Raw genomic sequence first — 7714 nt, forward strand, 5'->3', positions numbered from 1 at the left:
AATGTTCTAATCCATGTATCAATAATGTCGACATGTGTTTTCGAGCCAATATTGTCCAGGTAATGATTATGATTATCAAAATGGTCAATTAGTCGCAAGTAGTCTATTAATCGTAGTGGCCATAATTTATTTACTGCACGTGTTTCTTCATCTGCCATTATTTTATCAGCACCCAAAGACAAGTCTCTTTCACACACTCTTGAATGACATTTGGTAATAAACATTGCAAGCGTATGTGTGCATTCTATAGACAGTGAATGTGACAGTGTAAAAGGCTGTGATTACAGTTCAACAACATGCTTACAAATTCTCACTCCATTTTCCGTCATTGTGAAGGTCCTGTCATCTTCAAACCACTTTAGTGTCTCTACTGTGTGACCCCCATCAGCCCTAGCTCACCCCATGGGAAAGCGCCATCAGCTCAGGCCCAGTGTCAGGGCATCAGGATCACAGCTAACAGTAACTCAGTCTTTTATAGCATTTTCTCAGCCGCTTGAAATCACATTGCATTACATTTTTCATTATCTCCCCACACACAGTTCTGCTACAGCTGCATTTGCCAGGGCAAACTAATGTAGTGATCATTTTGCAGAATTCCTCAACTCAAAGTATGCTTAAGTCCAGGTAATGTTATATGGTAAATTTAGCATGATAGTGAGTAATGATACTGGATATTGAATAAGGACATTCTCAGATACATGTTACAGCACTTGGCCTGTGCCCTCTCCGTTTCTTTTCACCTTGGAGGAGCGGGAAGCCGATACTCCAACCACAGCAGCAGGTGTCAGGAGCCAACCCAGCAGAGACGGGAACACAACCCACCAATCAAATGGCAGGACTCAGACAGCATATGTAAATATCGAAAGGCACATATGGTGAAAACAAACAGAGTGCAGGGCCAAGTGCCATAACAGTAGATATAGCTATTTATGTGTATATGAACTATCTACATTTACATTTAAGTATTTTTTTCATTCGAAGTAAAGTTATGACAAAATGAATTATTTTTGAGTATATGTGACATGTTTTTTATGTCTCACTTGATTTTATACAATAATCAAAGCTTCTAGTTTCTATGCTATGTATTTTAAATATTTTTACTCAAAAAGGCAAGGGAGAAGGCAAGTTCTTTTGTGCTAAAATTTTGTGTCATTAGTGTAATCAGAGGCAGCGCTACCATTAGGCAAGTGTAGGCGGCTGCCTAGAGCCCCGAACTCCATGAGGCCCCAAGAATTAAACCCCATAATATGTATTTATTAATTATTATTATATATTTGATTTAATATGTACTTAAAAATAATGAATTTGTGTATGATTAAAATTAATTGGAACATAAAATGCTAATATAAACCATGGCACCTATGCCACAGAAGTTGCCAAAGTTTTAGCTCACTCCTATGTGTATGTGTTGTATGTGACTCTGCCAGTTCCAGTGCTGTTAGAGTAGGACAGGCAGTGCTCAGAACTTGGCCAAAATGTCATGGCAGGATTAACATAAAGACTCAGAAAGATAATAAAGACAGAAAAAGAAAGGGGAGATAGGGAGATAAGAAGAGAAACTGTTCATTTGAACTGATTTAATTAAGAGGAACAAGCACCTTGTGAAGAAAAAATTCGAAGGAAAACCAACAGGTAACAGAAGAGGGAAAGAAGAAAAGAGCCTACCCATATGGCCCAGGCAGGAATAACTAAAATTAGGTAATCATTTTATTTATAGTATTTATTAATGTCACTCTGTTGATCTAATTGTATATTTTCTTACTCTAGTTAAATGGAATTCACTGAATCAGTCACCCTTCTTCCTCAATGAAAATATATCACTTTTAATATAAAGCATCTTTGTGACAAAAAAAAAAAAATGTCTGTGAAAAGCACTAAATAAATAAAGACTTACTTAATATTCATATGTTCACTAACTGTTCATCTTAATATGTTTCTCTGTTTAGTAACCATCCTTCTACTTTCTGGTGTAGACTTCAGGCTAACATCTCTGTGGGCTGGTGATTGTGTGAAATAAACAGGATCAAAAATCAAAGGTATGACCTCAGAGAGAGGGCCCCCTACCCTGGTTCTCTTAGAGCCTCAGCCCCTAAATGGCTAACTCCAGCACTGGGTGTAGTAGTCTGTTTTTTGGGGTCATGTTTTGAATCAATTAAAAGGTCTCTTGTACTATTTTAAAATCCTTGAATCACTGACTTGTTTTGAGAATTTCTGCTGTTCTTGTATTAATATAGGGTAATTTCCTATGCTGCCCTTAGATAGCATGCGAATGCCAAATCCAAATGAGGTAGCACAGACTGATGAAAATACAGTAAATGCATGTTCTTTACATATCCAATCATTTTAAGTTCTAAAACATGAGTTGAAATACAATTTGTTATCATCAATGTGGCGGATATGGAACATCCTATAAAAAAAAAAAATCTCAAAATTCCATTTATTGTCTCCTTGCCACCCAAGGTCAAATGTCATTTTTTTCATTTTAATGTACGTTTTCTGACAGGGTTCATTGACCATTACATTATCCAACATCAGAAGACTGGCCTCTTAACACGCTCCTGAATGACATTTGGTAATCAACAGTCACCATTTAAACCCAATGAAAGTAACAGTGCCTTCGTCTTAAACCGAGATTTATAGTCCAACAATATGGCCACCCATTCCTATTGCCTCACCCTCTGATACATTGTAGAGGTCCTGACACTTCCAATCCACTTTGGTGTTTTCACTGCTTGAATTCATCAGCCCCCAGATAACCCCAAGAGATAGTCCTCAACTCCCCGTACAGACCTATAGTATTACATAAGGTATGAAGACAACTGTTCCAGTGGATCCGTGAAGCAATGACATGCTATGTGCACAGTTAACTGGATTTCTATCACTCCTGTCCACAGAGATTAGTGCCAGTGATACTCTTGCCCATGGTAGAAAGTAATGTTAAATATGTTACTGTAATTGAGCAGATTTTTGGGGTGCTTGAATTTTTTTTTTGCAGTGTCCATAGTAGGGGTGTAAATGTTAACACATTAATGCATATGATTAAACAAAACAAAATGACCCATTATCCATGAACTAACACAGATTTATCACATGGTATGTTTCAACCAATCACACGCGCAAGTTGGGCTGGCAGCTTACCTGAGAGGAGGAATGCTGTGCTGATTACATGTGCATATAAAATCCATCTGACTTCACATGGACGAGCGCAGATTGGTCGGTGGCTGTTTACGGGCTGAATCTCTGAAATTAATTCATAATTAATTATTGCATTTATATGGCACCTTTCAAGATACCCAAAGTACTTTATAGTTCCTTGTTCATTCACTCCACACTCAGTAGTGGCAAGCTACTATTGTAGCTACAGCTGCCCTGGGGCAGAGTGACAGAGGCGAGGCTGCCAATCTGTGGCATTGGCCCCTCCGACCACAACCATCACTCACATGCACACCACTTTCTTACTAGGCAATGTAGGTGAAGTGCCTAAGGACACAATGTCAGTTTTTACCACTGGCATCCCACTGTAGCACCTGAAATTCCTAGTGGTCTCCCATCCAAGTACTACCCAGGCCTGGACTTGCTTAGCTTCTGAGATCTGATGCAATCAGGCTTTGACAAACCAGTGTGGCCACTAATGCATTATAAGTACAATTTGGGGAACTGTACTTGTACATTTTAAATGAGGTTTTAGCCAAGTACTGTACTTTTATTTGAGTACATATTTTCATTACTCTTCCCACCACTGTACTTGACCTCCGCTTACCCTTGGACTCCCAAGGGTAAACGGGCAGTAGTGAAAGTCACACAATTGTTGAAAGTGTGTTCTAGGTAACAGGAAGCAAGCATGTGTGCCATAGAGTGACCTTTGGCAATTTTTCATACAGATACAAAAGTGTGATACAGAAACAATACATTACAGCTTCACAAACCTGATTGCGTGTTTTCATAGTTTTCATACCCCATAGAAGTGCAAATAAGAGGTATAACATAAACTCTTTTTATGTCCTTGAATCTCACAATGAACAAAAATACCAAGTACTCTCATCCAGGAAAAAAAAAAAAAAAAAAAAAAAATTAAATCTGTCTTCTGTACTGCCTGGAAGTCCATCTTCATTCTGCATTCGCAGTCCCTCACACACCGCACCCATACGGGTGAGTGCCAGGATTGAAACATACAACTCATAATCTATTTCGACAACCTGGGGAATTGTAACCGCCTTGAGAAAAAATACTTCACATGGCTCGAGGCACCCCACACGATTCCAGCACCCATGATTTATTGTTCACCGATGTAGTGCGTATACGGTAAAGACATATATGTGCACTTTGGGATTGCCTTCACTACCTTCCCCAGTCTGCTTGGCGGTTAATGGATAGGCTTTGTTCCACTTAGATTTCTCAAAAGTGTAGTCTCTTTGGACCGTGCCAGTAGGACCAGCGGCTTCAGTCTAAAAGTAATTACAGCTTTGACTGGGCAGGCCTTCCACGCGGCTGGCTTACTTCGGAGCACAGAGGGGGGTCTTTCTTTTTCTCACGGGGGCCACCACACCACCTGAGACAAGCTCAAAGTAATCCACATGTCCCTCACAACACAGAGGTGATTCTAGCCTTCAGTCATGTGTGCGCAGAAATACTCAGAGCAAACTTTCAGTCAGGGAGATGACTATATAATATGTAAACATAGAAATATATCACAATCATTAATGTGGTAATACTTTATTATTTATGTTCCATGGCTGTCAAGTTTGTAAAAATAAACAATAAAAATAAAGGGTTCTACATTCTCACTCTCACAAGAGTGGCCTGGCATATCCATAATAGCTCTGTATTTTTTATACAGGGATATCAGTCTGGTCTCGACTGCCTTCCTTGTGTCTCAAGCCAGAGTTAAACATGGCTGTTCAATCAGAGAGAGAGACAGTCCCCTGTGATATTATTTTCTGCCTTTTTTCCTTAAAAGCAGTAATACTTGTTTTCATACAGAGGGACTGTGCATGCCCCTGATTGGCTAATACACCTGTCAATTATGCCCATCTGAAAACAGATCGAGACCACGAGACCAGACTCACAGCTTGGTAAAGTATTGGAGAAGTGTGTATTCCCTGGCAAATGAAAGAGCTCCCACAATTCTAAGGATATTTAAGGTTATAGTGTTTAAATAGCACTGTCTACTGCTCCTAGTCTTTTTTGTGCAGATTATAGCACCATATAGTTAATCTCCAGACTCGGTCCCTCCTCTCCCTCGCTTTCCCCTTCAGTCCTCCAGACCCCGCCCCACCTCGCTAATGCAAGCAAGTCCCCAAAATATATGAAATTGTGCACCCCTTGCATTCTGCCATGTCGAATAAGCTTGCACCCAATCAAGACGTTTAGCATATATACAGAGTCAGAGAGGGGAGAAGAGAAGCAGCAGAGGGATGTACTCAAGGCTGTGATTCATGTGAGACTTTTAAATATAAGATAATAAAGAGCTTGTGGCAGTAGGTGCAGTTATTCATCATTGATCATAAAGATCCTGCCCCTCCTCTACCTCAGTGTCCCCTTTGGCCTCCTGTCATTGCCCCTCCTTCCCAATACTCTCCCCTTTATTTCTTCAGACCCCTTCCCTCGTCACTCTCCCCTTTGGTCCTCCAGGCACTGCCTTGTTTAGCAGCTCTGATTGAAATGTGGCTGTGAGTACAGTTTAGGTGTTTAAGAAGGTTCCACAGAATGGCATTACATAGTTACATAGTGCCCCTTTAAGAGATAAAAATACACAGGTCATGCGATTAAGTACGACATTAAGCTGTCATATTTGCCTTTTTTACATCTGCTAACTGTATTGTATATTTGATAGCCAGGCATTAGTTTATTTATCAAAGTGAAGGGTCAATAATTGCCTCTTTCCAGTGAAGTGCTTTTTACAAGACTGGAAAATTATGATCATCATTTTTGGTTTGACAAGGCGCGGCTGCTGGGAATAACGAGAAAATGAGGGGGAAAGAGCACTCAGGCATTTAATTAACACCACAGGACGCCACATGCTAGAACCACAGCTACACTCAAACTGCTCTGCTTCCTCTGCTTTTGGTTTTAAATGCCTTTTTTTTACTTAACCCTTTTCTCTTTCACAAACCATAAAATCTTGATGTTTGTTGATTGTCTATAACTACTCGGCAGTGATATATATGATAAGTAAGATCACAGAATGTCCCAAAATGGGGACATTCTAGTGTTGCAATGAACAGCAGAATAGAAAAATGGAATCAAAAATAAGGATAAAGACAAATAAATGTAGAGTCATGGCATGAGATCCTGGGGCAGTGAACAGCTTTTCCATGCCCTTTCACAGGCTTATAACTGGCAGAGATGGTTATCAAAGTAAGAACTAAAATTATTTGGGCAGTTAAAGGTGCACTGTGTAACTTTTGTATTGGAAGGTTTGCAACTTGCTTGTCTCCATGGAGATGATATTGCTTTTGCAACATTAAATTTAAGTGTTACATTTAATATAATAACAGGTGTTTTTATTGTTCATAAATTGTACGAAACACATGAGTTCATACTGTACATGGGGTAACATTTCCATAGATCTGACCTGTAACATGGCCTGATGGTGTAACTTGCCTGTTGCCATGGAAATAAATCTGTGTAATGGCAGATAACATCTCCAGGCAAAGCAATAACATTTCTTTACACCTTAATGCATGCTCTGTAGCAGGTGGCATTTTTGTCACATGACTGGCAAAAAAAAAAAGAAATCTACATCACAAACTCTTTTTTTAAGGTGATTTTCTTAAGGTGCAATCAGGATGCTTGTTTTGTTCTCCTTGTCATCAAAACCCTTTCAGTAACAATGCTGCAAAGTAAAATTTCTACATAAAAAGGTGAGCTATCTCCGATCAAACCAAATTACCCCAGGCTTGCCTATATAATATCATTCACCTTTCGGGCAAACGCACGTGCAGCCCTTGGTATCGGTGATGAAAGTGTGCAGACGGCAGCAGCACTCAAAGACAATTACGTGAATTAAAAAGCTAAATCTCATTAAGTCTTGTTAAATCACTCCTTCTGGAGATAGTCTCACAGATATATGGCGTATGTGAGATGGTGGAGCTGGGCGCTTGGTCCTGCAGACAGAAATAATCCTGCCAGCCTCTATTTATACACCCTCTATTTTTAGCCTCCACAATGGTGCCACGGAAATTGACAAATTGGAAAGAGCTGCACGTGACGGAGCTCGCCTGTGTGCTTCAAAGCTTGCCCGCGTGCAACCCTCCTGTTTCTCCTGCCCCCACCGTCCTAAAACTTCCACCTCCCCTCCGCCCCGCCTCTGTCTGCTCATTTCCTTCCTCTACCTGCCTTTTTTATTCACCTCCTACACCATCTACCCATCCTCGTCTTTCCCGCTATCCGCTCAGTCGTGAAGCTCGCATCTCACTGGTCACGTTTTCCCCCCGTACTTTCACAAGCCCCTAAAGGTAAGCCATTTCAGGATATTTCCAGCAGAGCAACGCACCCACTGTCACTCTGCAACAGAATGTACAAGCACAAACTGCTGCAGACGCTAACACAAGCAAGTCCCAAAATATTTATAAAACCGTACACACCTCGCATGCTGTCAGATAGGATAAGCTTGCACCCGATCAAGATGTTTGGCATATACACCGAGTCGGAGAGGAGAGAAGGGAACCAGCAGAAATATTTGCTCAAGGCTGCGATTCATGTGAGATTTTTA

At 40.4% G+C, this 7714-nt stretch overlaps 1 pseudogene; it reads right to left on the minus strand.

Moving 5' to 3' along the window:
- Positions 1-3515: 3515 nt before the first annotated feature.
- Positions 3516-3633, minus strand: LOC129410475 (5S ribosomal RNA; annotated as a pseudogene).
- Between the last annotated feature and the right edge of the window lie 4081 nt (positions 3634-7714).

Source organism: Boleophthalmus pectinirostris, unplaced genomic scaffold (assembly GCF_026225935.1).
Source record: "Boleophthalmus pectinirostris isolate CB_2022bp ecotype Guang Dong unplaced genomic scaffold, ASM2622593v1 HiC_scaffold_22, whole genome shotgun sequence".
Lineage (NCBI taxonomy): Eukaryota > Metazoa > Chordata > Actinopteri > Gobiiformes > Gobiidae > Boleophthalmus > Boleophthalmus pectinirostris.